Below are 27,723 nucleotides of genomic sequence, written 5' to 3' on the forward strand. Positions count from 1 at the left end.
GCGGAGAAAGCACGTGGTCCTCCTGCAGTTTACTGTGTAAGATTTTCAGCCTGTAAACTCTCTAATATAATTCTACTAGTCTCATTTTGATATATTTAGTAAAGTTGGTTGTTCCTCCTCAGATTGGTGCCGCTGTTTTTTTTTTTTTTTTTTTTTTCTTTTTCCCTCTTTCCCTTTGTCTTCCCAGGTTGCGGCTCCGCGGCTTCTCTGCCGCTTTAGCCACCGGACCGCCCGGGGGCTGGCCCTTATCGCCGGCAATTTTTTTTTTTTTCTTTCCTTCCTCTTTTTCTCGTTTTTTTTTTCTTTCGGGCCTGTTCCCCTTGTCACGGACGCAGACCCTTAGATAATACCGTGACAGGACCATAGGAGCTAAGCCAGTAACCAGTCTGAAGAGTCTGGGCAACAGTTAAGACCTGCTTGTCTATGGGAGTTTGTGTGTGAGCATATAAACGGTCATGTTAAAAATTTTATGGTGTGGATGATATTGGACTATAACTCCAGTCTGGTTTGGATTATGTGTATAGATTTATCCATCAGAGCCCAAATGCACACACCTGTGTACTCATATCCGTAATTACCTCACCAGAGAGCCTTTCCTAGTAACTTTCAGCTTTCAGTCTCAGAGTAGAGCAGTAAATATCATTGGCTTTTCCACAATAAAAATTGGATTTGGTGTTATTCTTAGTGTTCGTGCTTACTGCTTCTTTAGACAAGTGAACAAGTTCTGTATCTCTTCCTTCCTGGTTAGCTTATGTCCCTCCATCACAGCAACACCTCTGCTTTCTCGTAATAGCAACACTTTCTGCTTTAAAACATCTGATGCAAAAGCTGCAGTCACCCTTACGGTAACCTTCCCATTCTCTCATTTTAAGCTAAAATCCTGCTCCTAACACATGCTTCGCTGCCATCACTTTTTTGTTGTTGTTCAGAGGGCCCTCCTGGATCAGGGAATGTCCCCAGAATTGCTCTTTCTCCCAAATTCCCTGCTGATTCAAAATGTCTTCTTATCCACTGTACTTTTTTTCTTTTTCCTTGTCACTGATGTTTCAGTTCTGGCACACACTGAAGAGGCAATATCTGTTGTTCAAAATGTGCTTCCACTCTGTTTGGCCAATGGGGGAGAAAAATATACTCAAAAAATGACTGCAAGGCTCAGGAATGTCTCTGACTCTTCTCACTTCTTTGTTTGTGATAAACATTAAAGGGTGTTTTTTGTTTTTCTTCTAAGATCAAATTTTGGGGGGAAAGAGATTTGTTTATTTTTCACAAACATGTTTTTTGACAATACACAACACAGCTGCAGAAATGTTGTAATATAAAATAATGGATCCTTTCCCATACTCCTCAATCTCATTCATACCATCGTTTGATAACTCCTCCAGGTGAGATTGGTGAAATTTTCATTAGGGGGAATGCTCTGTTTGGGATGAGGCAGCACAAGTTGACTCCAGATCCTGGAAAAGTGAAAATATCATGCTCTGCAAACAGTCTTCTTCATCATATTTCACTCCCAACACTCTTCTCTTTCCTCCCCATGCTGCGAATATTCCATTTGGTGCATTCTCTGCGCTAGCCTGGGCAAAGAATACTCATCCCCAATGCAAGTATAATTACTATGTTTTTGTTTTTTCTTTTTTTTTTTTTTTTTTTTTTTGAGGGGGAGGAGGGACTGACAACAGAGAATAAATAAATAACGTTCCAATTATTTTTTTGGAGGTGCTTTCATGTTCATTATTTATGAGGTAGTTATATTGGAAAATCTCACTTGAATATTGACTTCCGTATATTCAGCAAGATTTTGTCAAAACTGAAGGCTTATCCCAGAATCTCTAGTGCAAAAAAAAAAAAAAAAAGTAAGTATAGACTCTTTCAGACCTTTACCATGTGCTTCTGTGCAGGACCATGCTCAAGTTATGACAATTTTTCCAAATGTTGTTCTATTTGTAATACAGACACAGTATTACTTCATTGAACTAGTATTACTGCAATTTCATTTTAAGACTCTCATTTCAGAGAATTACATCTGTATTCTTTCAGGCTGACGTGGGCCAGAGTTTGGCAGGGAGCAGATCAATGTTGGATAATTTTCTTTTATTTGGAGGAGTCTATTAGGACTGGGTAGAACTAACAAATATGGAAATTGCTGGTAACCAAAGACCTCTCCAGTGGACTTACAAAACTCATCATTCTATTCAAAACACATTTGCAGTTGTTTGATCTGAAAGCATAAAACGTACCAAGCCTAACATTTGCTAACAGGAACGTGCAGAATGGAAGTGCAGAATCTTCCCTCTGACTGGGGAGCTCTAGAAGCTGCACTGTTCTGCTCTCACATTTTGGCAAGAAAGACTTAAAAATAGGAGGAAAAGAAATAAAGTAACTGTATCCTTTCTGTGCCTCATGGCCCTCTATGCTGCAATAAACTTGGCAATGTAATCAAGGCTTTTCTCCCTGTACCTCTAAATTCAGAGAGTTGAGGAAAATCGTCAGCATAGTTTTAAAATATTATAACATCCTGAGTAGTGACATTGAGTCTAGTAAGGGGTAATAATATATAATAAGGTTTAGAAAAGAAACTATTGGTAGAGAAGTACAGCTAAGAAGGTTCTCTGCAAGAGTGGGCAGAGCTTACAATACAGGGCTTCTGTATTATTATTATTCTCTATGTACATTTTTCCTTGTTTCTCAAAATTTCACTTGAATGTGTTGAGTTCCTTCCTTCAGCAGTTTGCACTCTTGACACATGGCATCTGTACTGAACAAAGAATATGGGACTGCAAATCAAAACAAGCTTATATTTGTTTTGTTTGATTTGATAAGATGTTGCTGGAGAAACCCTAACATCTGTTTTGCAGAATGCTATGCAAGAATTCAACTTTTACAAATACCCGTTTCTTGGACATTTTTCTTTCTCCATTCTTAAGTCTTTATTCTAAGAAAAGAATAGATGGAGATGGGCAGTGTTCATTTTATCATCATTTTAATCTGGAAGGGAGATTTGTGCCAGGTTTGTCAGTTCATCCAAATGGAAATGGTTCATGTGTTTAAGGTTGCAAAGTTCATTAAGACAGACTATAGAAAGAATTTGCTGAATTCTCTGCAAAATAGGAACTGGGAGGATTTCTAAAGGCTTGTACCAATACCTAATCTGCAGTCGAACAAGGAGAATTACCTAGTGTCACAAGTCCATTTACTATTTGAGGACAGTTGGTCTTTCTATTGAGGCATCATTACTGCCCTAGACACATGTATTACTAGCTGTTATTTGCTTCCACTGCATGCTGCAAGATTTTATTTTCACATTTGCCTCCAAATTTTGATGACTCTGGGGTTAATTGAATGAAGGATATGCAAGACAACTGCTGGAGAATGAATTGCTGACAATCAGCTATATAACTAGTTTTGAAAATATATGCGTGTACTTCTGCCTCAGCATAGTAATGAAGAGAGTGTATAGACACCATAGTGTTATAGCCTTTTCTACAACATGTCAGCAAATTTTGTAATATAGTAGTAGTATACGTGTTTCTGAATTGTGCAGATAATGCACACCATGAATAAATATTCTGGCAACACAAGATTGCTTTCTTCTGAGTCTTAATTTGCACTTTTTCTCTGCAAAAGCCATCAGTGTGCATAGCTCGTATACAACTTTCTTTCTGGCAGTACTGTTGCCATTATTACTGAGTGCTTAGCAATGCTTAGCCAGTCATATCACTCAAACCACTGGCAGGTGGCTTGTTCTGCTGATGGATAAACACCAGCACATGTTAAACTGCAAATATCTAGAAGATGTGTTTCATCACGTTTTTTGACCATCCAGCCATCTGCCTGATTTTCTTTAAAGTACAGCCCATTGTGGTTTGACAGAGGGTGAAAGTGCTGTAGTATTAAGATTCCTAATCATCCTTGTAACATCCCAGTGAAACCTTATTCACTGAAATTCCAGATTAGATGAGCAGATGTACAAATTGGGAAGTCTTCCAGATATTCTTCAAATATCAAAAGGTTCAGCACCAGCTACAGTAAAACTGTGATCCTTGACTTTAACATCATATCGAGGAGGTGTTTTGCATAACATAATGATAAGGAATTGAGACACTTGAGGAAAAGAAAAAAAAATGAGCTCCCTGCAGGCAGAGTCCTGTACTGAATTTCAGAGTAATTTTGGAGCACTTAAATTTCTGTACAAGCATGATATAGCACTCACACCTACAGCAGTGTTAGTTAGTTTATGTAGTACTCACACAGGTTTCAGAAGCACACATTCCTAAAGGCTATGTGTGATTTAAAATAATTCATTTGGACAAATTTGCAGAAGAAAAAAATGACCTAGGACTATTAAACACAAAACACCACCTGAGGCTCAGGAAGTTTTGATACATACACAGGAGACTGAATGAATGTGCGTAGAAAAGTATTGTTGTATAGCTGCACCAGCTTAGACTGTTCTCTAAACGTATGCCCTCTATTATACATCCCAGTGTACATCTTTTGACCTGATCTGGTACTATTTTCTTCTGTTGTTCCACAATTGAGTTACTACATGACAGTAACCATAGCATAATATATTATTGCTTTCATTTCTCCTTCTGTCTGGAGAATACAGTCTCTGGGTCAAGAAGTATCTCCAGCTGTTTATTTATTCACTGCCTGGCAGAATGGGGCTGAAAATTCAAAGGATGGTTAGGATATAAGTGAGGTATAAACATTAGTTCACAGCCCCTAGGTAAATCTATATGGAGTTGCCTGGGAAGTCCCATGATTATGAGGAGGAAACAGAGTAGTTAAAAGTCTTTATGAAATTAAAATCTTTTTGATCCCCTTCCAGTAAACTGAGGAGGAGGGGCTGGGGAAGGGAAGATCAGTTGTTAGGAAGGAACATTTTCTACATAACATATCATCTTTTTCTACATCTTTCCTCCAATCTTTATCCTTCATATTGGGTAAAGTATATTACACTGTTGAATGTATGATCCTTATAAAAATGCCCAACTATGAACTTGAATAGTAATCACATCAGAACTCTGGAAGCTGATGGAGAAACTGTGCTGTGTGAACCTCAACTTCTGTTTTCATCTCTTTTCCATACAAAAGTATATGTAAACTATCCAGTCATTCATGTATATAATTGTCACAGGTGTAATTCATGGCTGTGAGGAACACTATCTGTAGTGTTGTTTTGTGTGTTTGTTATTAGTTTTTTTTCTTAATAAAGAAAAGCCCATTATATATATATGGTATGGGGAAAAAAAGACCAAAAAAAAAAAAGCATCCAAGGAATCTATCTTGCTCGCCATTCAGCTTTGTTTTAGTGGCTTAACTAAATTCAGTGAAAGTGCTCAAACCCATGGTACTGGCCAGAGAAACAGGTTCGCTCTGTTCACTCTGTAATACCATGCTACAACTCTACAAAATGGTGCATATATCCTTATCAGAATTATTCTGTTCAAAAATTAACTCTATCTATGATGGCTTTAAGGCCCATTTCTCTGCAATTCTCCTATATGAACAAAATGCAAAGTCATCCTCAGAGAAGGACTGGTTTCATATTTTTAGCTTTGAATTCTTATGCTGAACAAATGTTTGGCATTTCCTCTGTGCCACACTAAGGGTATACTTCATGCACTGGTGGCAGAATTTCAGTCCTTTAAATCAGACTGCACCCATCCATGCACATGGAGCTCCGTGGTCATTGGTGGTGACCACGCAATCTCACCTGGAAATGCTTATAATTTAAAACAACTACTCAGCTTTACACTACATAACTTCATTTTATTGTTATGCACAGGTTCTTTGCAACTTTAGCTTCTACATTGAATGGGTCAGTCAGATCCCATGTTGTAAGGAAAATACATGCATTTAATAATTAATGAAGAGAGATTTCCATTAAATTACTAAGAAACATTACAGAGCAGGCTAAAGTTTAAAACTGTTATTTCAATTGCTGTCTTAGGTCATTAAGTATATTTTTCTGTGTTCAGAAACTCAGAAGCTATTAAACATGTTCGTGGAAGCAAGGAATTGGGCCATTAAAACCTTTCCCACGAAATAAAAATGATTTCAAAGCTTGGAGAGTATTTGATAATACATTTGGGCAGCTGAGACAAATGTGAGGTCTCTGACATCACTTTAATACTTGGATGACTCTCTGTCTATGCAGGCTTTTTCTTTTGAACTTGAGAATGCTACTAACTGCTCAAGAATCATTGGCAAACTGATGTGTTTGCTGAAGAAGAGTCGGATTACATCTGAGCTTCTTTGAACACAAGGTCTGGTTGTTATTTGACATTTCCATAACTCTCTTTCCTTTCTCCTTTTCCACTAAAATGCACTTGATGAGAACTGAATGTTCCTGATGTAAAATCAGAGAATTTTCTCACTCATGACTTTAGTTTTCCTTTGTTAATATTGAGGAAATGGGGCTGTCCTGACCAAGGAGTCAAGGTGCCTGGAATTACAAACTCTAGTGAAATCACTGTGAGCAAGCAAGAGAATCAACTAAAGGTTCAGTTCTAATCTTAATTTAGAAATGTGTCACTGGTGACAAAATTATGAAACTAATCTCAATATATGTACATACAAGAATTATAGGCTTCCTGTACCTGAACAAGCACTAAATAATATTTTCAGAACCTGCTCCTAAAGCTAAAAAAAGGCCGTGGAAATTGCCTTATCTTTTTCGCTTTTCACTTTATTATCTCTATCAGAGCTGGGGAAATTGTCACCTTAGAGCATACGTTTCTTGTCTTTCTAGTACTTCTTTTTTGAAAGCAAGGGAGAAATTTACAAAGAAATCTCTTCTACAAGGTTTATAGTCCTGAAGGCTTGAGCTCATAGGAGACCTCTACAAATTTTATCTCAGATAATTTATTAGATGCTCAAAGGCTGTATTTATCATTGGGATCAGGTAAAAATGTTAACTTCAAATGAAAATTTAGGGGACTGGGAAAGTCTAATTCTACCATCTCGGTAACTAATCTTAAAAAAAATATATTCCTCTGCTTTGCACTATTCTTGAATATGTTCTTATGTTGTTTCACTGAATCCAAATAGGCGTATTGTTATGAGGAAAACTGAATGTATTAATTTACTTTTTTTTTCGGTGCTAAAACATTAAAAAATGATAAAACACTAAGAAGTAGGTCCAAGTTCAGACCATTTCTAGAACGTCCTTATAGCATATCCTGGCGTACTTTTAAAGTTACAGCTTTGGTAATGATTTCAATATTTGTAGACTTTGATTTGAGAAGAACAGCAATAGGTACAGTCAAAAGATTATAATCTGACAAAATGCACAGATATTATTATCATTGTTTTATACTGGAAAATCAAGTTTTAAGGAATTAAAGAAACAGAATGTTTATTTCCATATATAATTTCAACAGTTTTATTAATATTGTCTTCTAATTTTTGCTTTTCCTTCTAGTAGAAATGGGGCTTTTATGGAAATACGCATATATATATTTTGTACAAAAAACCACAATCATTCTTCTCTTATATTTTCTATCTTGTCTTCCTCTTTAGGGGAAAAAAAACAAAAAACCAAAACAAACAAACAAACAAAACATCATCAACAGCAAATAGCTTTATATTCAAGATACATATAAATTTTTTTTACCTTTGTAGTCTAGACAGTGTAATTATCTGTTGTGAATATAATTGGGACACAGTTCTGTTCTACCTATAGTAATGCACAGTGGTATGCACAATTGCTGTATCTCATAGAATCATAGAATCACCAAGGCTGGAAAAGACCTACAAGATCATCCAGTCCAACCATCCACCTGCCACCAATGTAACCCCACTAAACCATGTCTCTCAGCAGAACATCTAAACATTTCTTGAACACCTCCAGGGACAGTGACTCCACCACCTCCCTGGGCAGCCCATTCCAGTGCCTGACCACTCTTTTCAGAAAAGTAGTATTTCCTAACGTCCAGCCTGAATCTCCCCTGGTGCAACATGAGGCCGTTCCCCCTCGTCCTGTCCCTAGTTACAAGACAGAAGAGGCTGACCCCCAGCTCACTACAACCTCCCTTCAGGTAGTTATAGAGAGTGATAAGGTCTCCCCTGAGCCTCCTCTTCTCCAGACTGAACAATCCCAGCTCCCTCAGCCGCTCCTCAGAAGGCCTGTGCCCCAGACCCCTCACCAGCTTCATCACCCTCCTCTGAACACGCTCCAGGGCCTCAATGTCTTTCCTGCAGTGAGGGTCCCAAAACTGGACACAGTACTCGAGGTGGGGCCTCACCAGGACTGAGTAGAGAAGGACAATCACTTCCCTACTCCTACTGGCAACACTATTCCTGATACAAGGCAGGATGCCATTGGCCTTCTTGGCCACCTGGGCACACTGCTGGCTCATGCTCAGCTGAGTGTCGACCAGCACCCCCAGGTCAGTTTCCTCTACACAGTCTTCCAGCCACTCTGCCCTAAGCCTGTAGTGTTGCCTGGGGTTGTGGTGGCCAAAGTGTAGGGCCTGGCACTTGGTCTTGTTGAACCTCATCCCATAGTTCATTTGCATGAATTCAAGTTCATCTGCAGAGTTTGTTTATTTTTCAAAAGTATTCTTCACTGAAAGAACTTTTCAAGTACAAATTCCCTCCTTGCCAAGTATAGGTGATATAGCTGGCATTTGTCATGTATCCCTTCTGTCACCAAAGCCTAGATACCTTCCAAAACTTTATCTTTTAGGTTCCCACTGCTGTTGACTGAGTTAGTAAATAAATCATAATTATGAGTGGTCATCTGAAGGCACCTATCTGTTCCCACTGAGGAGCTTATCCTAGATGTTTACATTCACAGTCAGAATATTTCTTTTCTGAAACCTTTTAATTACTACAATCAATTTTCCTAAAGAATACCCACTCTTGCATTTCTCAATGAAGAGCAATCAATGGAGAGAGCCTAGCTAATGGCAATGTCCTTTGCAACATGCTCTGCTGGAGTTTTTATTTATATAAGGATCATCATCATCATTTATGGCATTTGTACTTTTGTCACGGCCAATAAAATAAACTGATCAATTTTAATTTATTTTCAGTCAATTTTGCTACATGAATCTTGTATGTTAACAGGTTCTAGAAGTAAATGGATTCAATTTTGCTATTGTAATTGTTGTGTAAAACAAGGACAACGTTATTTCAACAATGCACTTATGGGCACTACATTGCCTTTTCTATCCATCAATCAGCCACACTGTGACTGCCTGCAGAGCAAACTTCTCTGCTTCCACCAACAGCAGGAAAGAATTATTTTCTAGAAATGTCTGTAGTATTACTTGTAGGTTAGCTAATAAAAATGCATTCTATTTGCCTGTTTCCTGTATAAAATCTATGAAACAATGATGTAAATATTTAATACTCCTACAAATGCAATATAATATGCAAGAACTTGACTATGTCCAATCACTTTAACGGGTTCAAATCCTGTAAGTTCAAGGTGGGCTCTGCATTCGTAGAAAAGAGAGGCATCAAGATGTTGTACTCCTGCATATAGGCTGGCCTGCTTCATGCACTGACAAGATTAATTAAAGACCTTTGAACCTGATGTGTTCTCTTAATATCCAACATTGCTCTTATTTTTCTCATTCAGCCTGAAATACGTGGCTTGCTCTTGCATAATTCAGCAGCAGTCTTCTTTGTGGATGGCACTGTTTTTAGTGGTTGTAAATGCCTGTGAATTACATAGCAGTTTGTTTGGAGTTATTTCAGTGATTATGGAAAGAAGGAAAATAATCTTTTTTCCAAAATACCAGAGGAAGAAACATCACTCATGTAATTTCCAGAGTAGTACAAACTGTTTTTTTTCTATTTTTTTTATTTTATTTTGTATGCATCCTCCTTGATTCAGCAGAATTTGATACAGCATGTAAATTCTATTTATTGATGTTGCCAAAATTTATGTTTCATTTTGTTAATCAAATTTTTCCAATATTTCCTCTGGTAGTTAATACTTCACTTTTTTTGTTGTTGTTGTTTATCCAAATTTTAATTTCATATAAAACATTGAATATCTTATTTTATAAAAATGTATATATTTAGTAGTAGGCAGTTAAATAACGTAAGAATATTTGCTGCAAAACTTAATCTGTGTAGCTGGGAGTATTCAAAATCTACAATGGTAAAAAAGAAAAAAAACTGGAAAAAAACAGTACTTATATGAAATGTACCCACTTTTGTTAATCTGAGAAATAAGAGAGATTAAAAGTGTTCATGAAAACATAAAGCCCAAATTCACTTTTTATAATTAAAATTACTTACTAGAGATAAACTGTATAAAAAAAATAACAGCCTTTGGATACCCATATAGTCAAAGATGAGAGGCAGGTATTCATAGGAAATTAGAATGCTAACCTATGATAGAAATCACTCTGGATATACAGAGAGAATCATAAAATACTTTGAAGAAATGCTCTTATTTAGAATTTTTTAATTGTACTTGATGAGTGTTTAATGAATCCTGAGATAATGTGGATCCAACTTTTAAAGGCTGAAATAATCCTTATCATGAATTTGTAATATTTTCTTCTGTGCTTTAGTATCCAGTTTGTTTTTCTTCTTAATTCTGTGATGTAGTATACCTCACAGTCTTGAAAAAATTGTATGTACAATCTGTGACATAATTGTGTGCAGTACTAAAATTAACCATTCACAAAATCTGTAGAGTGACATACCATGAAAGAAACTGGGACTGAAAGAATATCAAAGTAGAAAATGATCTGGGCTGGTTGGGATGAGTAAAGATTCCTTCCAAAAATATCTTCTGAAATATTGTGTGCATGATTTTGTAGAATTATAGAATCATTAAGCTTGGAACAGACCTCTAAGAGGTCCATTTGTCAAATCCAATCCTTCACCACCATGCCCCCAAAACAGATCCCTCAGTGCCACATAACAGTAGGGGCTGATCTTCACTCAACCACAGAATCATAGAATCAAAAAATGTCTTATGTTGAAGAGGACCTTAAAGATAATCCAGCTCCAACCACCTGTCGTGGGCTGGTTGACATCCACCAGATCAGGCTGCCCAGAACTCCATCCAATCCAGACTTGAGCACCTCCAGGGATAGGGCATGTGCAGCTTTTCTGGGCAGTCTATGCCAATGCGTCACCACCCTCTGAGTTAAAGAATTTCTTCCTAATATCTAACATAAATCTCCCCTCTTTTAGCCTAAAGCCATTCCCCATTGTCCTGTTACTATCAGACTGTACCCATTCTGCTTATAAACTCCCTTCAAGTACTGGAAGACTACACTGAGATCTCCCAGTAGCCTTCTCTTCTCCAAGCTGAACAAGCCCATCCACCAACCTTTCTTCAGAGGAGAGATGCTTCAGACCTTTGAGATTTCTGTTATTCTGGGCTTGCAGAATTAGTCTAATAATCATAAATGTTTCTAGGGAAGAAATATCTTCCCTTCTTACTAAGACAGGCTGAGAGAGCTGGGGCTGTTCAACCTGGAGTAGAGAAGGCTCCAGGGAAACCTGAAAGCATCCTTTCAGTATCTAAAGGGGGCTGTAAGAAAGAAGGGGACAGACTCTTTGGCAGGGTCTGTTGTAGCAGGACAAGGGGAAATGGTTTCAAACAAAAAATGGGAGAGATTTAGATTGGAAATAAGGGACAAAAATCATGAAATTGTCATAAGGTTAGCAAAGTACTGGAATAAGTTTCCCAGAGAAGTGGTGGAAGCCCTGTCCTTGGAGACATTCAGGGTCAGATTGGGGGGGTCTCAGCAACCTGATCTCGCTGTAGGCGTCCCTGTTCACTGCAGGAGAGTTGGATAGATGACCTTTGGAGGTCCCTTTCAACTCACACAATTCTGTGATTCTGTAAGAAGAAATTAAAAGCATTGAAGATTTGAAAATTTCAGCTAATCATTCAGGAAAATACAAGAGGAAATATATCCACAAGATTGTTCTGGAAATCCAGAAAGAAGGACTTTTTAAATAATTCACATTAGTTCTCGCCAGACCTTAATTACACAATTATGTGAAATTTAATTAATGGTTTTTTTGTGGTTTGGGATCAGTAGAAGTTAAAGCTTCATTTTTAGCAGTGGTTGTAAATCTTCTGACAAACTAATTTTCCACTGAAGAAAATCCACTTCCACTAAAACAAAATTTTCTATTTAAATACGCGAGTTCTATCCCAACTTTTATCTTGACAGGTTTCTTAAGTCCAGAATTGAATTTCCATGTGTGTATGTGTAGCACAGACGTATTAGATGCTGAATTTCATCCCAGAATATTTAACGAGCTCACTGTTGGAGCACTCAACTTAAATGTCAAAGACCAGTGTTGAAATCTCCGATGCGAATTAAGAGAACTTGATACCTGGTTTAACCATTGCAGAGATCTAGTCCCTTTACTTCCCTTCTAGTCCCTTTCTTCAAGCACATACTATTAGGAAAATTGTTTTTGAAAATATATATATGAGCTCTGCTTCAAAAGTAATGCCTCCTATTTTATTTTACTTGGCCCATGATGTCAAAGGTGCATGTTGATGGTATGGAAGTAGAAGCTGAACTTTCCCATCAATATTATGTTGCATTTGGTTGCTGTGTGACAGATGGCAGCAGAGCAGCAGCCTGACAAAACAGCGTCTGACATAGAAGCGTGGATGAAGCAAATGTGTGGAATTGAATTCCTCCATGTGGGAAATACTGCACCCACTGATGTTAACTGACACTTGCTGAATGTTTGTGGTGACCAAACAGTGGATGTGAGCTCAGTGAGGTGGTTGGAGATGCATTTCAGCAGTGATGATAGCAACAATGGGTCAGCTCTGCTGGTGAAGATTTTTGCAAGCATGGCATGCAGGCTGTTGTTCATTGCTATCAAAAATACATACCTAATGATGATGGCTATGTAAAAAAAGTCGTATTTTATAGCTGAGAACTTACTCTACCAGTGTTATTGTGCTCTTTGTATCTATTGTGTTTGCCATGGAAAGAAATAGGAGGCATTATTTTCAGAGTACCTTACCCATGCATTTAATCCAGTTCTCACCTGCATCTGTTTGGTGTCTCATGGTATTAGAAGTGAGAATTTTTTTTTATATACCACAGTATCAGGAGAATAATTTTGCCTTTGTAACAGAATGACATTTGCTACTTAGTCAACAAGACTTTAAGATACTTGACCTCAAGGTTTACACAACATGTAAAAATATATGTTCAATAATTAACAATATTAAGAAAAAATAATTGAATTATTTATTTTCCTTTAGCTCTTGTATAAATAAACGAACTGTAATTTAATGTCAAGACTGAAGTTTTGAATCTATTTTTCTGATATTACAAAGTTAATTTTCTTTCTACTTCCCTTGCCTATAGTTCATGCCAAAATGGAGTAGTAATATATGTGATGTAGGTGTCTGTGTAGATGAACACAATGTTCTAGATTCCAGTTTGGGCTATTTTAAGGTATTTTTGTCTGAACATGATAAATTTCTTTTTCATATGATTTATAACATGTCATTTCAGGATACTGAAGTCTTCCAGACAACATTAATCTATCGATGACTCTGAGGTGAAGATGTGATTGATGCAGTTACAGACATTGGTGTCATAGGTAAGCTCTTTTCTTTCTTTTCAAACTTTTCTTGTTGAAATGTGTAAGTGCACCTAGTCCGGGACCATACAACAATTCTAACTTCTGAGGAATGGGGCATAAACTTCGTTGAGACACCCATGACTTTTAAAGAAATTTCTTTTTTTGTATTTTTCAGATAGATTTCCCTCCTTTCTTACCTTTTTAAAATAATTTTTAAATGAACAAAAATAAGTAGCTTGAAAACGTTTATCAAATAAGTTTTAACAAATGTTTTGTTGTTAGCTATAACTTATCCTGTATTGATTTCTGTTTTGTATTTCTAACTGAAATTGACATAAATCCTGCAGTGTACCTCCTTCCAGTTTTCTTGAGAATGTTATACTGAATTCTCTCCTGTTACAATGATATTTCAGAAAGGTGCCAATGAAGTAGTTTTCTTCTCTCATTTTAAGACCAGAATTAGGAATGACACTTACAGATCTGAAGATTTGCCTTTGAAATTCTGAATTACTATGTTTCTGCATCTAAGATATTGTGGTCAGTAATAAACTTGGGGTTTTCCTCCTGCAAAAATGTACTCTATATCCTCCACTTAAATACTGAAGTAATTAGGACATGCAGAGAAGTACTTCTTAATTAGGTTTTGAAGAATGTGGGGTCTGGAGAAGGAAGTACCCTCAAGACCAAAGGGATGCATTGTGTCTACAATTACCTTGCTACAGTCTGGTTCTACAATTCAAGACCCTTGGCAGACACTAAACCATAAGTTAAAAGGAACCCTTTCAAGCTGATGAGACCATTCTGAGATTTCAAATCAGAGAATGCAATAGAGAAAAACAACAGTAGTATTTTTTACCCTGTTAAAGTATGACCTAATTAATAGACAGCATGGAAACATAGATCTGTAGGCAATACAGATGGAGACAGCTCTAAATTTCTGGGAATAGAGCAAAAAGAAATAATAGGAAATACAAAATGCATCTTCAAATGCAAAGCTGCTGTCAGAAGGATGAGGTGTTAGAAGATGAGCTGTAACTACACACAAATTAACCCCACTAAGGAAAAAAATATGAAAAGAATCCCAGAGCTAGAGTAAAGCATTTTAATTGCATAATCATCTTACTCCTCTTTGCACTGCCTTGCCAGAATCCAGACCTGTCATATTATTTTGTGGCTCCAGTTTTGCTGTTACTACAACCGGCATAAGTTTATTTTATATTGAATGTACTTCGGTCTGTGCCTGCAGAAATATTGTCCGCCTAAATGCTGCTACTGTGTATCAAAAGCTCTCAAAAGTCAACTAGGAATAAATAAACAAATAAGCAAGATTTTTTTTTTTTAATTCATAAAGAAAAGAGAGACAGTCTAAAAGTGGAGACATGTCTGTCTGCACAGTTGTATTTATTGAATTCTGACATATTTCGGTGATATTTCCCAAAACTAATGAAGCCAGACTCCCATGCGTCCTTGACATGGCAGTAAATGGAATTAAATTCCTCTGAGAAAGGGGGAAACTTTCAGAAGTCTAATTTTGAGCATTGTACTTTGGAGACAGTGATCTCTCTCCATTGTCCAGAAAGAAATTCAGGACTGTTCAGCCACCCTGAGCTAATAAATGTGGCTATGTCCTCTTCTCACACTCCTGACTGTTGAAGATGTTCTCTGTCCATTCATTTCCATACATCAGAGATGCAAACAAAAATCAGGCACAGAGTACGTGAACTGTAATGACGCCTTTTGTGTTGTAAATCATGTCTATACTATGAGGAAAAATCTAGAGCTCCTTAAAGGCAGTGTCAGAACTCTTGACATATCAATTTTCTTTCAGGAAGGAGCCTGTTAATCTTGCACATGAAAAGCATTATAGCATAATTCAGAATGTGAAAAGTAGAATGTGAAACAGAATGTGACCTGTTGTTAAGATTTTGGATTTTGAGGATGATTTTTTTCTCATTTCTTCGTACAAATAATCTTTCCTTGCGTTCTTCTGGAGTTAATAGTGGGTTTCTGTATAATCTTTACTTTATCTCTGCCTTTTGAAAACAAGGTCTTATAGCACAGTCTGCCCATGTGAAGGACAATAAGTGGGGTGGAATTGCAGCATTCAAAATATTTCTGATCTGACAGACTTCCAATTTGACAAGGTTTCCAGTCTGACAACTTTTTGACAGTTCTCAATCTGAGCTGAAGCAAAGAATTTCAAATTCACCTTTGTTTTGTTTTCAGAGAAAGTAAAACTGTCCTGGCGGAGGAAAATATATATCTTCCATAATTTAGACCAAAATGATAAGCATGATTCAAATAGAGTTATCTGATCAGCATGGTAATTTTCTACTTAGTATTTAAATTCAAATGATTAATTTTGCTTCTGCTTACGAAACAGATGATTCTTAAAAATTTGACATAAACACTAAACATTATTAATGACCTTCAGATTATTATCTCAGGTGCATCTTCTGGTATTACCTTGTGGGTTAGGAGTTCATTTTTCATAAACAAATAAAGTACCAGAACTACGTACAAATATAAAATCCATACTGTTCTGAAAACAAGTTAGTTGTGAAGTCAGAATTACCCTATGTGTTTTTGGAAATGATGTTCCTTGTTTTTTTGTATTCAGAAGAAAAAATATATATTCTAAAATTTGGCATAGATGAGTCATTTGGCTCTATTTTATCTTAAATACAGAAAATGAGCAGCATGAGATGAATTTGGAAGATGAGTAAAAGGTGAACATGAGTTGTTTGTTGTTCAGATTAGCTCATTTCTCTCCAATAGACATGGCAAGCAGAAATATACTATTTTTTTCTGATGTAAAAACTTGATGCTCTTACAGGCAGACAAGCCACTCCTTCCTAGTGAAGCCACTGATCAGTCCTTCTATTTTTAATATTTCCAAACTTTTACACGTAGTTAAAGAAAATATTTCTAACTAGAAAATGTAAAGACAAAAAATTGGTTATCCTAATATGGTCTAAGACAGTACTTTGCAATTTGTCTTGAGGAAAACAGGAAAAATTATCCTAACTTGTAGGGAATTTAAGAAGTAAAAAAAATCAAATACATTGTTTCTTCCTTTGTTACGTCACTTCTCTGTCCTAAACAGAGCATGATGAACAAAACCCACTGCTCTTCTTTATCTACATGTATAAAGGCAGTGTGCTTATGCTAATAACTGCACTCTTGTATTATTAGTCATTAGGATCACCAGTATCTCATGGTAGACACACTTGGATTAAGTATTTGCCTCCTGAAAGAGTATTACAAGAAAAATGACAACTAGTTTGAAAAGTTTACTGCTTCCTATTTCTGTCAAGTCCAGCAATTCCTAGACAAATCCTGTTTGCACAGTGAGTGGCATCTTCTTAAGAGTTAGTTTGATGTTTTTCTTCGTTTTGGCCAAGGGAGCTATGCTGGAAGCAAGACCCAGAATCTTGTGAATGCTCAGAAACTTTGTACTGATCATCTTTTAAGCCATTCACACTGGAGTTGTCAATTTATTTATTAGGATTATAACCATCTTTGTCGACCACAGATAGAGAAAAAGGTGCAACTATAGCCAGGAGCATGGATTTGAGCTTAACAGCATATTGGGGATCAGTGCTGTTTGATAAAAAATGAACAGTTGGTTGTACTAATAGCCAAATACTCATCCCAAAATGCAATTTAACTTCCAAATAGTTTCTTATATGAATGAAGAGAAACATTTTCTTAGTTGTAAATTGAAATAAAATTAATTAGTGCTAATCTGTGCACTGTATGTCGATGCAGTCAAATACTTCAATACTAATTAAACAATTAAAGTATCATTCTACAGATCTATTTATTAAGAAAACAAAACAAAAACAACAAAAATATGAACAAACAAATTCAAATTCATTTTTACATTTAAGTGATTTTGTGATTATAATGCACACTGTAACAATTATAAAGTCATAACACAAGGCTTCAGAAGAATTTTCAAATTAAGAGCATGGACTTGTATGTTACCATCACTACTGATTAATGAAATGAGAGTAAATAAAAGGTGACATGCTGTCAAAATATCCAGATTATCCAGAAAGGCAAGCAAAATTCTTATTAAGAGATGTTCCCTCAGGAGAAAAGAAAAGTCTGAGTCAGTGATTACTTTCAATAAATTAAGGGTGGATTACTGCAATCAGTACATCTGTAGCCATAGTTAAAGATACACTGAGAGTATAGGGCTAAAGAGAAGGAACTAGAGGAGCAGGGAGAAAAAACAAAGTGAAAAAAAGATAAAAGGGAGAAATATAACAGGCGTGTTTGAAAAGAAGTAGCTTCCCTGACTAAGATTGACATTCCCCGAGATTTGTAGATGCTTTCTAGAAACTCAGTGAAATTACTTTCACTGACCATGATTTTCATCAATAGATGTTTCACACTTCCTCTGAGACAACAGCTGAACTTGAACACCTTAAAACAGATGCTAGTTGCTAGGAAAATCTGGGTTATTATATGCAATATTTGTGGAAGAGGCTAATGTCCAATTTCCTGCAGCTTCATTTTTGAGAACATTTTCACACTGGTGCTATGCTTTGCCACAGTACTCTCTTATATGCCCTTCACACTTCATACATTAACTTATAAACGGATACTGAAATGAGAAAAAGGCTAATAAATAGAAATCTTTGCAGAAGCCAACATTTACTTAAATAATAGTGATGCTAATTGGGATGCCTGGAACAAATTCAGAGGTGAAGAGATGCAGAATTTCATAATTTTTTCTTTTCTGTTTTTTTTTTTCTTTCCTTGTCTTTTGAGATCTGACATTACAGTCAGTGGTAGTGATTCATTTATCAGGAAGATTTGTGTTCTTTTCAAGTAGATAAAAAAAAAAATGACAAGCAGCTTGCAAACACAGTTAATGTGAACGCTGATGAAATATGCTAGGTTAACACAAGCATATGTAACACACTTATATATAATTGCATTTGAGTGATCTACCCTTTGACTCTACCATGCTACTAAAAATTCTGGTACAAGGTCATTGTGCTGTCGCTGGTGATGACGACGTCCCAGAGGGAGAAAAATGTCAGGCTCTAGACAAACCGTAGCATTTTTTACACCTTCACTACTCTGATTCAAGTCAGGAACAATATTCATTCTGATGTCATTGCTGTGTTTTATGCTCTGTAATTTCACCCCTTACAATGTCACCACTGCTGGTTTATGGTTCTTGAATTTGTCAGAGATGAGGCTACAGCTACGAAAGCAAAGCTGAAACCGCATCTCTCTCCAGTGCACATAATCTCCTCTGCTGCCAGGGGAAAAGAATAAATCTCTTACGCTAGAGATTTTTGTTTGGTATTTTCTGCTTGTTGGTAGTTTGGTTTTGCTCTGTGGGCTTTCCGCGTCTGAGCTAAAGTTGTGGTCATATTTTCATGTTCTTAATCCTTTCTTCCTCTATGGAAAAGTGTTGATTTATTTTTATTTCTTTTCTCCCTAATAAGAAATTTCTTTATTTTATATAACAAGAAAGATGTATTTCACTGCAGAGTCGTGCTGAATATGTGGAATTACCAAAATCCTCTAATTTCACCTCTGCATTCCAATATCTATGGTGCTACTGAGGGAAACTGATGTGTATCTTCTTGATTCCTAAATGTCCATAAGAAGAAATAGGGTGACACAATAGAGAGGTGGAGGACAATACAAAGGCACTGAAGAACACTTTGGTGGTACAGTGATACAGTAAGGAATGCAACCAATGTCTATTAGCTGATCCTTTCACTGGGGAGTGGGCCTATATTTCTCTCTCTCGCTCTTCCAATTCAGAAATAGTCCAATGAACACTTCAGGTGATTAAAAAAAAAAAAAAAAAAAAAAAAGTACTGGAGCATTTTAAAGAAATCTGAAAAGAGAATAAAAAATTTCCTCTACTGGCATCTCCTAGTAACCACTGTTTTCAATATCCAGCATTCATCCTACGAGGGTTGCTCTGAAAATAATGCCTCCTATTTTACTTGGCCCCATGATTTCAGAGGTGGGTGTTAGTGGTATGGCAGTAGAGGATCCCACCGATATCCCGTTACATTTTGTTGTTGTGTGACAGATGGCAGCAGAGGGACAATCTGACAAAATGGCGTCTGACATGGAAGCGCGTGTGAAGCAAAAGTGTGTAACAGAATTCCTCCATGCAGAAAAAAATGGCACCCCTCGGCCTTCATCGACACTTGCTGAATGTTTGTGGAGACCAAACAGTGGATGTGAGCACAGAGAGACATTCAGTGCTCCATTTCAGCAGCAATGATAGCAGCAGTGGGTTACCTCTGCTCGTGCAGATTTTTACAGGTGTGGCATGCAGGCTCTTGTTTATCGCTGGTGAAAATGCGTAGCTAATGGTGATGACTACGTTGAAAAATAGTATTTTGTAGCGGAGAATTTGGTCAAATAGTGTTATTGTGTTCTTTGTATCTGTCGTAGATTTTATGGAAATAAATCAAAGGCATTACTTCCAGAGCAACATACATATATTGCTTAAATTGCCAGCTACTCTTTCAGTAGTGAAACAGCTTTATATGGCACCATTCTGAGCTCAGAGCTTCTCTCAGGAGACTTTAGAAAATAATGAGGTTAAAAGGTGACCATGCTGTGATACTGAGTACAAGGAAGAGACATTATGCGTGCAGTAGTGGAGGAGTAAAGACACATGCTTGTCTTTAAATTTGGTGACTTAGTTTAAATTATATGCTGACTGGTTAAAGCATTACAGTTCTTGTGCTTGAAGAAGAAGCAGACAACCTTCTTTGTAGAAATCATTGCCCTTTTGTGAAATGATCAGAGAAGCACGAGCTTCTGAACTGGGAAAAGATAGAAAAAATTACCCTGTTATTGCAAACTGTGCTATTGGATTACTTGTCATTAGAATGATTAATAATAGGAGGCTGAGTTACTACTTGTCATAGGCTTGGTGAGGCATGTCTATTTTATGTTTTTGTTTTTATTGAATTACCCCAAATATTGTGGGCAGAATCACTGACCTAGGTTAATTTCAAGTTAGCCAAAAATACATCTGATGTTGTTTAATTTGTTCATTCCTTAAACAGTCATGTGAATCGGCATGGGAGAGGTCTAGGGAGAAATGCATATATCTCATGCTCCAAGACATTTGATGCCAGAGCAAATTATCTAAACCTTCCTCCCTAATGGCCTTGAAAATAGACTGTGCAGCTATGATGAGCTTGCAAAATAAGTACAGTTAAGGTTTGTGGGGGGAATGATCAGAATAAATAGATTTTTTTTTTCCCCTTTGATGATTTTGGGTTGAAAAATGTCAGATCTAACACGAAATTCTCATCTGTGTGACACTTGCCCTAAACGTGAGTTTCATCCAGATAAACCACTGAGCTCTACATAGCACCCTCTGAGATCATAATTTGTTTTCCTTATATCCTACTCCGAAATCCATGCAGTGAATTTCACTGGCTTACACAAAGTATCTTGGAATTCCTCCTTCAGCATAAAATAGATACTCAGGGATATTTTTAGCTATGAGAAAGAAACCTTTTAATCACTTGGTTATGGCCCCCATACCAGATGATATTTGTTAGCAGAGAGCTGAGTGGGAAAGTTGCCAAAACTCTTCATATAATCTGGGCAATACTGCTTCTTACAGCCAGACCCCATACTATCTATGTGTTCTCTAGACAACTTATTTTGCAGCAACTGGTTGCAATTACAGAAAGTGAATTTATATCTATACGATTTGGGTAATGTCAACCACAAACTGGCTGCAGTAAACACACAGAGAAATCACAAGTATGCACTAAATTCATTGCCAGTTGTGATGGATAATGTTCAGACATAAATTAACACTAGATGGCCTGGGTAACAAGTTCAATATTTGACTTACTTATTCATGTGCACTTACATGAGCATGCACGGTTTCCCTCTCTAGGCCTAGATTTCAATATTTAAAATCCAGCAACTACGCTGAGTAATTGCATTTATCGATTCTTCCACATGTTTCCATTTGGAAGAAACATAAAGAGAAAATAAAATGAAAAAGGCCAGCTAATAGAGAGTGGAAAAATTGTTGACAATTTTCCAGCCAGCAAAAAAAATTCTGTTAAAAAAATATTTTCACATTGTTTTTGCCACTAGATCAAGCGTATTTTTTGTATTATAACATAGATGATTCTTGTTTTCCCATATTTTATCACAGAACTAAAATCGTATTTTAGATAGGAATTTTGCTGACTTATGAATGACACCAGAATTGGTCCTTCTGATTTATAAAAGGGTGGAGTAGGTCTGTCTCTTCTCCCTCACTTCTTATTCTTTTTCCTTCTCTAATCCTTTTTCCCCTTTCTAATCCTTTCTTTCATTATTTCATGCTGGGGGAAAAAAAAAAGAGACAATTGTATTGTCAGTAAAATTGTTCTGAGCAACACTTAGATGATTTAAATATATTAGTTTTGAAAAAATAGTGGCAAAAAGTTTTCTGCTTTCTTGCATAATTACTAATGAAAAAAATAAATTATTGTTGATTAGTATGTAGATTAGTCCTGTTTTCCTTCCATTTCATACAGAGGCCAAGTTCTTCATACCTTGACTTTGCAGATGGTGAAGCTGGTCTTCACAGAAAATAATGACTTCTCCTGTGTAATACACAAAAAAAAAAATAATAGAACATCAGAAAATAAAACAATCTTCTATATACTCTGCAGTATGTTAGCCTCTTATTAATATATTTCTTAGTATTACTTTTGTTGATCTCTATTATTTAGTCCTTTCATAGGAAAAATAGGAATCCAACAGACCAATATATTTTTATTTTTTCCTTGAACTCCTCTCCTGTCTCTAACCATCTGTTTGTTTACTGGTTTTAGCTCTGAATAAGCATTCAAATCTTTCATTTGTTTAGCACTATTTACATAGCTTTTCCAAGCAGTTCAAATAAAGAAGACAGGTGGCAGTCTCTCCGGAGTTTACACTTCTTGTTTTGCAGCAGTTCCTGCTGTTCTTGCGATAACAGATTTGTGGATAATCCATATTATGCAGTCGGTTATTTACAGTGTGGAAAGTGAATTAAAAGAAAAAAAAATCTGCATAAAAAGTCTGAAAAATAGCACTGGCTTTGCTTTTAGTTTTTGCCCATTACCGCTGGAATGAGTGCAATAGACAATTCCTATTCAAGTGGTTCATCAGTCTTCTGGAAAGTGGTTTGAAATACAAATATTAATAACATAATTTGAAAATACTGTTAAAGAATATACTGATCCACAGCAGTCCTGAAGGTTCATTGTTCTTTATGTTGGTCCAGGGTAGCTTTAATCAAATGAAAATGATGGAAAGTGCTCCTGAGGTCAACATTTCTGTTTATCCTTCACTTGGAGGTGAAGAAATATCTGTTCAGAAGCAATGCTTCCTTTCACATTCCTCAATTAGAATTCATTTCAGCCTGTTTTTGAAGATGGTGGAACTGCTGTAGTTTATAAAACACAAGAAGGGATCTCACAAAAACGTTACTGCAGCTGAGTTTATTTCCCTGATCTATTCTTGTCTGGGAGCCAGGCTCCGTATCTTTTTCTCATTAGTATTTTTACTTTAATACATTATTATTTTTAAAAGATACTAATTTTCTGGGATAAAAAAAATCACATCATGGTTCAAAGCCTTTGCTGTGACATTAAACCTTTGAACTACTGTTAAAGAAATTATTACCCTAAGGCTGTAAGTCTGAAAGGTTATTAAAAATTTAATTTTGAAGATAGCATCCAGGCAAAAAAATAATAATATATAAACACCACTTAAAACTTTCATTACGTAATCTTATAAATCCCATTGCTACTGATTTTTAAATAAAGTAGAAATTTTTATTAAAAGTACGGAAGATTAATTTTCACAGAAGGATTTCAGAAGAAACATAGAGATCCTGGTTCCTACATCTTTTATGTTGGTTGAACATTTGTCATATTTGTGGCTGATACATGGAATGAGTTCTAAAATTCAGTTCCTTTTAAATAGTTGTAAAGAAATTGTACTTCATCCTTAGGGCATGGACTCACACTAAGACAGGAGAAGAAATAACTGAACAGATTTTTTTTTTTTTTTTTTAAAAAAAGCAGCTTTTGTGTTTAGGTTAGATAGTCCCGAACCTAATTTGATTGGGACTCTCACGTAATGACTATAGTCTGCCCTGACTTGCCTACAGAGAATGACTTTTCATTACCCCGCTCTTAACTTCAGAAGAAAGTCTAAAACAGGCTCTTAATTTCTAAGCTGCTAACTTCTATAACCCTATGGAACATTTCAAGTACGTGTGGTGAATTTCTGTCCTCTAAAACCATACTACCATGGTCGTGAAGTAATGTTCTTAATCATATCCTTTATGCCCTCCCTGATTTCAACCATTTAGTTTTATGAATGTCTCCTTTATTTTATGGTATCTGGTTTAGCGTAGATCATAGTGTAGATCAGTCAGGACATTCTTTTTCTTGTCCATGCTGTCATTTAGAAACCTTGTGCTTTACTTTGTACTGTTCTTTACTTTGCATTATTCCCAAAGACTTTCTCCACTCCAGAGTCATTCTTGCTGTTATTTCTTAATGTATCCGTTGTGACTTTTTTTCTGTAGTAGCATGAACAGTGTGCTATGCTGTGTACTAACAGGCTTCATATTCTTTTAACGCTACAGAGTTATCTCCAGAGAATGGAGATAAGTTTCAAGCATTCTGGCTTTGTACAGTTGCTTTGTGAGGTAGATGTGTATTCTTGGCACATCTGAAGATGTTATCCAGATTGTTTTGATGACGCCCCAAACTTTCTGGGAGAGCTTGTGATCTTATTCCTGTCTTTGGTAACACCTTGAATGATGATAAAGACTCCATAAAGCTGATGAGAGCAACAGATATGGGGAGGAACTGCCCTTCACGCTCCATCCTCCCATGGTGCACAAGGAGATACAGCACAGAAGCGGTTCCAAAACCTTGCCAGTCGATGTTTGAATTTTAGAAAGCTGCAGTTGTACAATAGAGATAAAAAGAAATTGAGTTCTGTTTCTCCTTATTCCGATTAGTTCATGATAAACCTCTCCAATGAAACTTAATGAAACCATTTCTTACTTTTATTACTGGTACACTGCATTTCAATTCATTTATCTGCAGAAAATCAACAAATTGATAGAACCTTGTAACATAAATTGTGATTTCCAATGTGATTTTGAAACTTCAAAGAAGAAATATGAGAATAAATTAATGAATAAATATAAGGATAAAAAGAATAAATTAAGATGTCAAAACAACAAAGCTCACACACCATGTACGCGTGCTTTGAACAGTAACATTCCCAATGACAGCACATATGTAAGTGCAGTTCTGCCCCAGTGTTCTTATTACCTGTAATCAGAGTTGAAAATCCAATGGTGAACTGCAACCACAGCTGTATATAGTTTTACATTATAAATTATAATTTATACATTCTCAAATACTACATTTGTTCAAAATTAAGTATTCTACCTTTTCTAAATCATTTTGTTGTGACTGAATGAAAATGTATACGATTTGATCCTTAGTGTGTCGTTTTGTGTATGTTTAGACATTTTCTCTGTCTATAATGGAGCTTGAATAATTACTGGCCCAGGAAATTATTAGGTTTCACGAAAAGAGACTGTAATTTATTTAGGTTTATATGCCATATCTTTATTTCATATGCACTAAATTACAGAAAATACAGAAAAAGATTATAAACAGTTATCAGTGTTAGTAACACGTTTCCATTTCTCTAGAACTTTATGGCTATTCTGTACATTCCTATAAAATCACAGAATCATAGAATGGCCTGAGTTGAAAAGGACCTCAAAGATCATTGAGTTTCAACCCCCCTGCTGAGTGCAGGGTTGCCAACCACTAGACCAGGCTGCCCAGAGCCACGTCCAGCCTGGCCTTGAATGCCTCCAGGGACGGGGCATCCACAACCTCCTTGGGCAACCTGTTCCAGTGCGTCACCACCCTCTGTGTGAAAAACTTCCTCCTAATATCTAACCTAAATCTCCCGTCTCAGTTTAAAATCATTCCCCCTTGTCTTATCGGATGTCAAGGCTAAGTTTTTTCACTGTTCATTAAACAAATTTCATATGATGCTGATGTTTGAATACTTTGTAATCTTAGAAAAAGACAACTTGCATCATGCTTGTGTTCAATTAATACAGTTGTTTGAAATTATACTTAGGGCTTTTTTTTTATTTTTGGTTGTGTATTTATGAGTTGCGTTTTGTTTTTTTTTAACCAAATTTAGATAAATTACATAGATTATTTAGGGAAACCTCAAAAAAGCTTTCTGTATTTCTCAGCAGAATTAGGTTGGATAACTTTCGTAGCTGACAATGAAGATAGCAAGGTAGCATTGTAAAGCAGAGAGCTGTACAATACGCGTGATGAGTAGATGTTAAGTTATGGTAACATCATCTTTTCCAAGTGCCACTTGAAATGAATTCTCTCGTTATCCATAAGCATGGAAACTTGTCACAATAAAATGACCAGCTGTGAAACCACATGAGAGCATTAGACTGACATCATTTCTCTTTTGTGCCTTTGCCAATTAGTCTGTGTAAATATCACCTTCTTGAGAGACAAACTTGTGGATCTATCATTCATGAAATATGAAAGCTTCATATAAATAAACACCTATCTTGGAAGATAGGAACAGTCCCTGAGAGTAATGATTCTTTGAGAGTTTTGATATGTTGTCATTTCAGGTCTTAAATTACTTTTATGAACTGGAATTATGATTGAGGCTGTGTAGATTCTACTTCATGTTGCAAAAGTATGCTCCCAAAGCTGAAGTTCCATTAAAACGGTTTTCTGAAATGAAAGTGGATGAGACAACCTTAAGAAAATAAGCAAGCATAACTCTAACGCCAACTTCTTGATGCTCTAGACAAGCATAAGAAAATGAATTTGAAGGTCATTAAATTTTTTTTCGAGGATAATTTCCCCACAGGGCAAAATTCAAAAACTGACATCACAACAGTTGGAAGACATATTTTCATATAATGAACAGTTTCTTCCTGAAACTTTTGTCTTAAATCCTTCTGTCATTTTCCCTTTTGTCTCTGCATCAATTAGGGTAAATCCTCTGACTATAAGGACTGCTTCCATTAATGGATTTGTGTGCGTTTATGGTGCAGAACACTGTAAATGGGGTAGATGCTTCAGTCTTATGTATTGTCAGTGTAGATACTGAGAAGAATGAAATCTTGACTTCCGTTTCCCTCTATATTTAATCTACAGATATACAGGATGTGCAGTTAAGAGACAGGAATCTACTAGTAAACTGGTAACTTCCTTAAAAGTTTTTTCTGTGTTGTTTTTATTTCACAACACATACAAATGTTATTTGTGAGCACTCAAGACATTAACTAGACAATATTTTTTTAATTTAGGTAATAAACCTAAGTCTGGAAGGACCACAACAAACATCTCACCTGAGTCTTTCATTAATGTGCCAAACTGTCTGACCTAAGATCTTCTGAAGTAAGTCTGTACATTTCTTTGAGGTGGATCATATCTACTTTAAAGATATACAGGCATTGACCTTAATAGTGTCATTCCAGGTTATTTACTCCTGTTTGAAATTATGCACCACTTCTCACATGCATGTGTTTAACTTCAGTTTCCAATCAGTAGATCTTACCATTTATTTTTCAGCTTGTGAAGGAAAGAATGATCAGCTGTCAGAAATCTCTTCACTGTAAACATGCTTATTATCAGATCACAGACTACTAAGTAGAAAAATTTTAACTAGCAAGTAGACAGAGCTTTTTGATTACTCATAAAATATATTAATCCATGTTTTTTTTCTTTTTTTTCTGACCCCTTTTCAAACATTTAGCTTACTCCTTCAAGTACATATAGAAGAATTCAAGATTATATACAAGGGTCCTCAATTCTTTTTGAAGTCTAATGACTTGCTGAAGTCACTAGATTTGAGAATGCAGGAATCCAGCCTAGCTGCAAAATGTGGCTAAGATTAATTGTTCATATATTACCAGTTTTTCATGTGCCTCAATAACGTACTATGTTGAAACTGACCCATTTGATGAGTTTAATTATTTGTTCATTTTTATTTTTTTCAGCTCTCATTCTATCTTTTGTTACACATAACGGGAGACCTTATTACTCTCTACAATTGCCTGAAAGGAGAATT

General features: G+C 36.1%; 1 long non-coding RNA gene across 1 annotated transcript; it reads left to right on the forward strand.

The window, feature by feature from the left end:
* Positions 1-27,178, forward strand: LOC110394703. Its single transcript, XR_002435813.1, has 4 exons — positions 1-36; positions 13,485-13,572; positions 26,808-26,853; positions 26,960-27,178. It is a non-coding gene; the product is annotated as an uncharacterized LOC110394703 (long non-coding RNA).

The sequence above is a fragment of the Numida meleagris genome, chromosome 1 (genome assembly GCF_002078875.1).
Source record: "Numida meleagris isolate 19003 breed g44 Domestic line chromosome 1, NumMel1.0, whole genome shotgun sequence".
In the NCBI taxonomy this organism is placed as follows: domain Eukaryota; kingdom Metazoa; phylum Chordata; class Aves; order Galliformes; family Numididae; genus Numida; species Numida meleagris.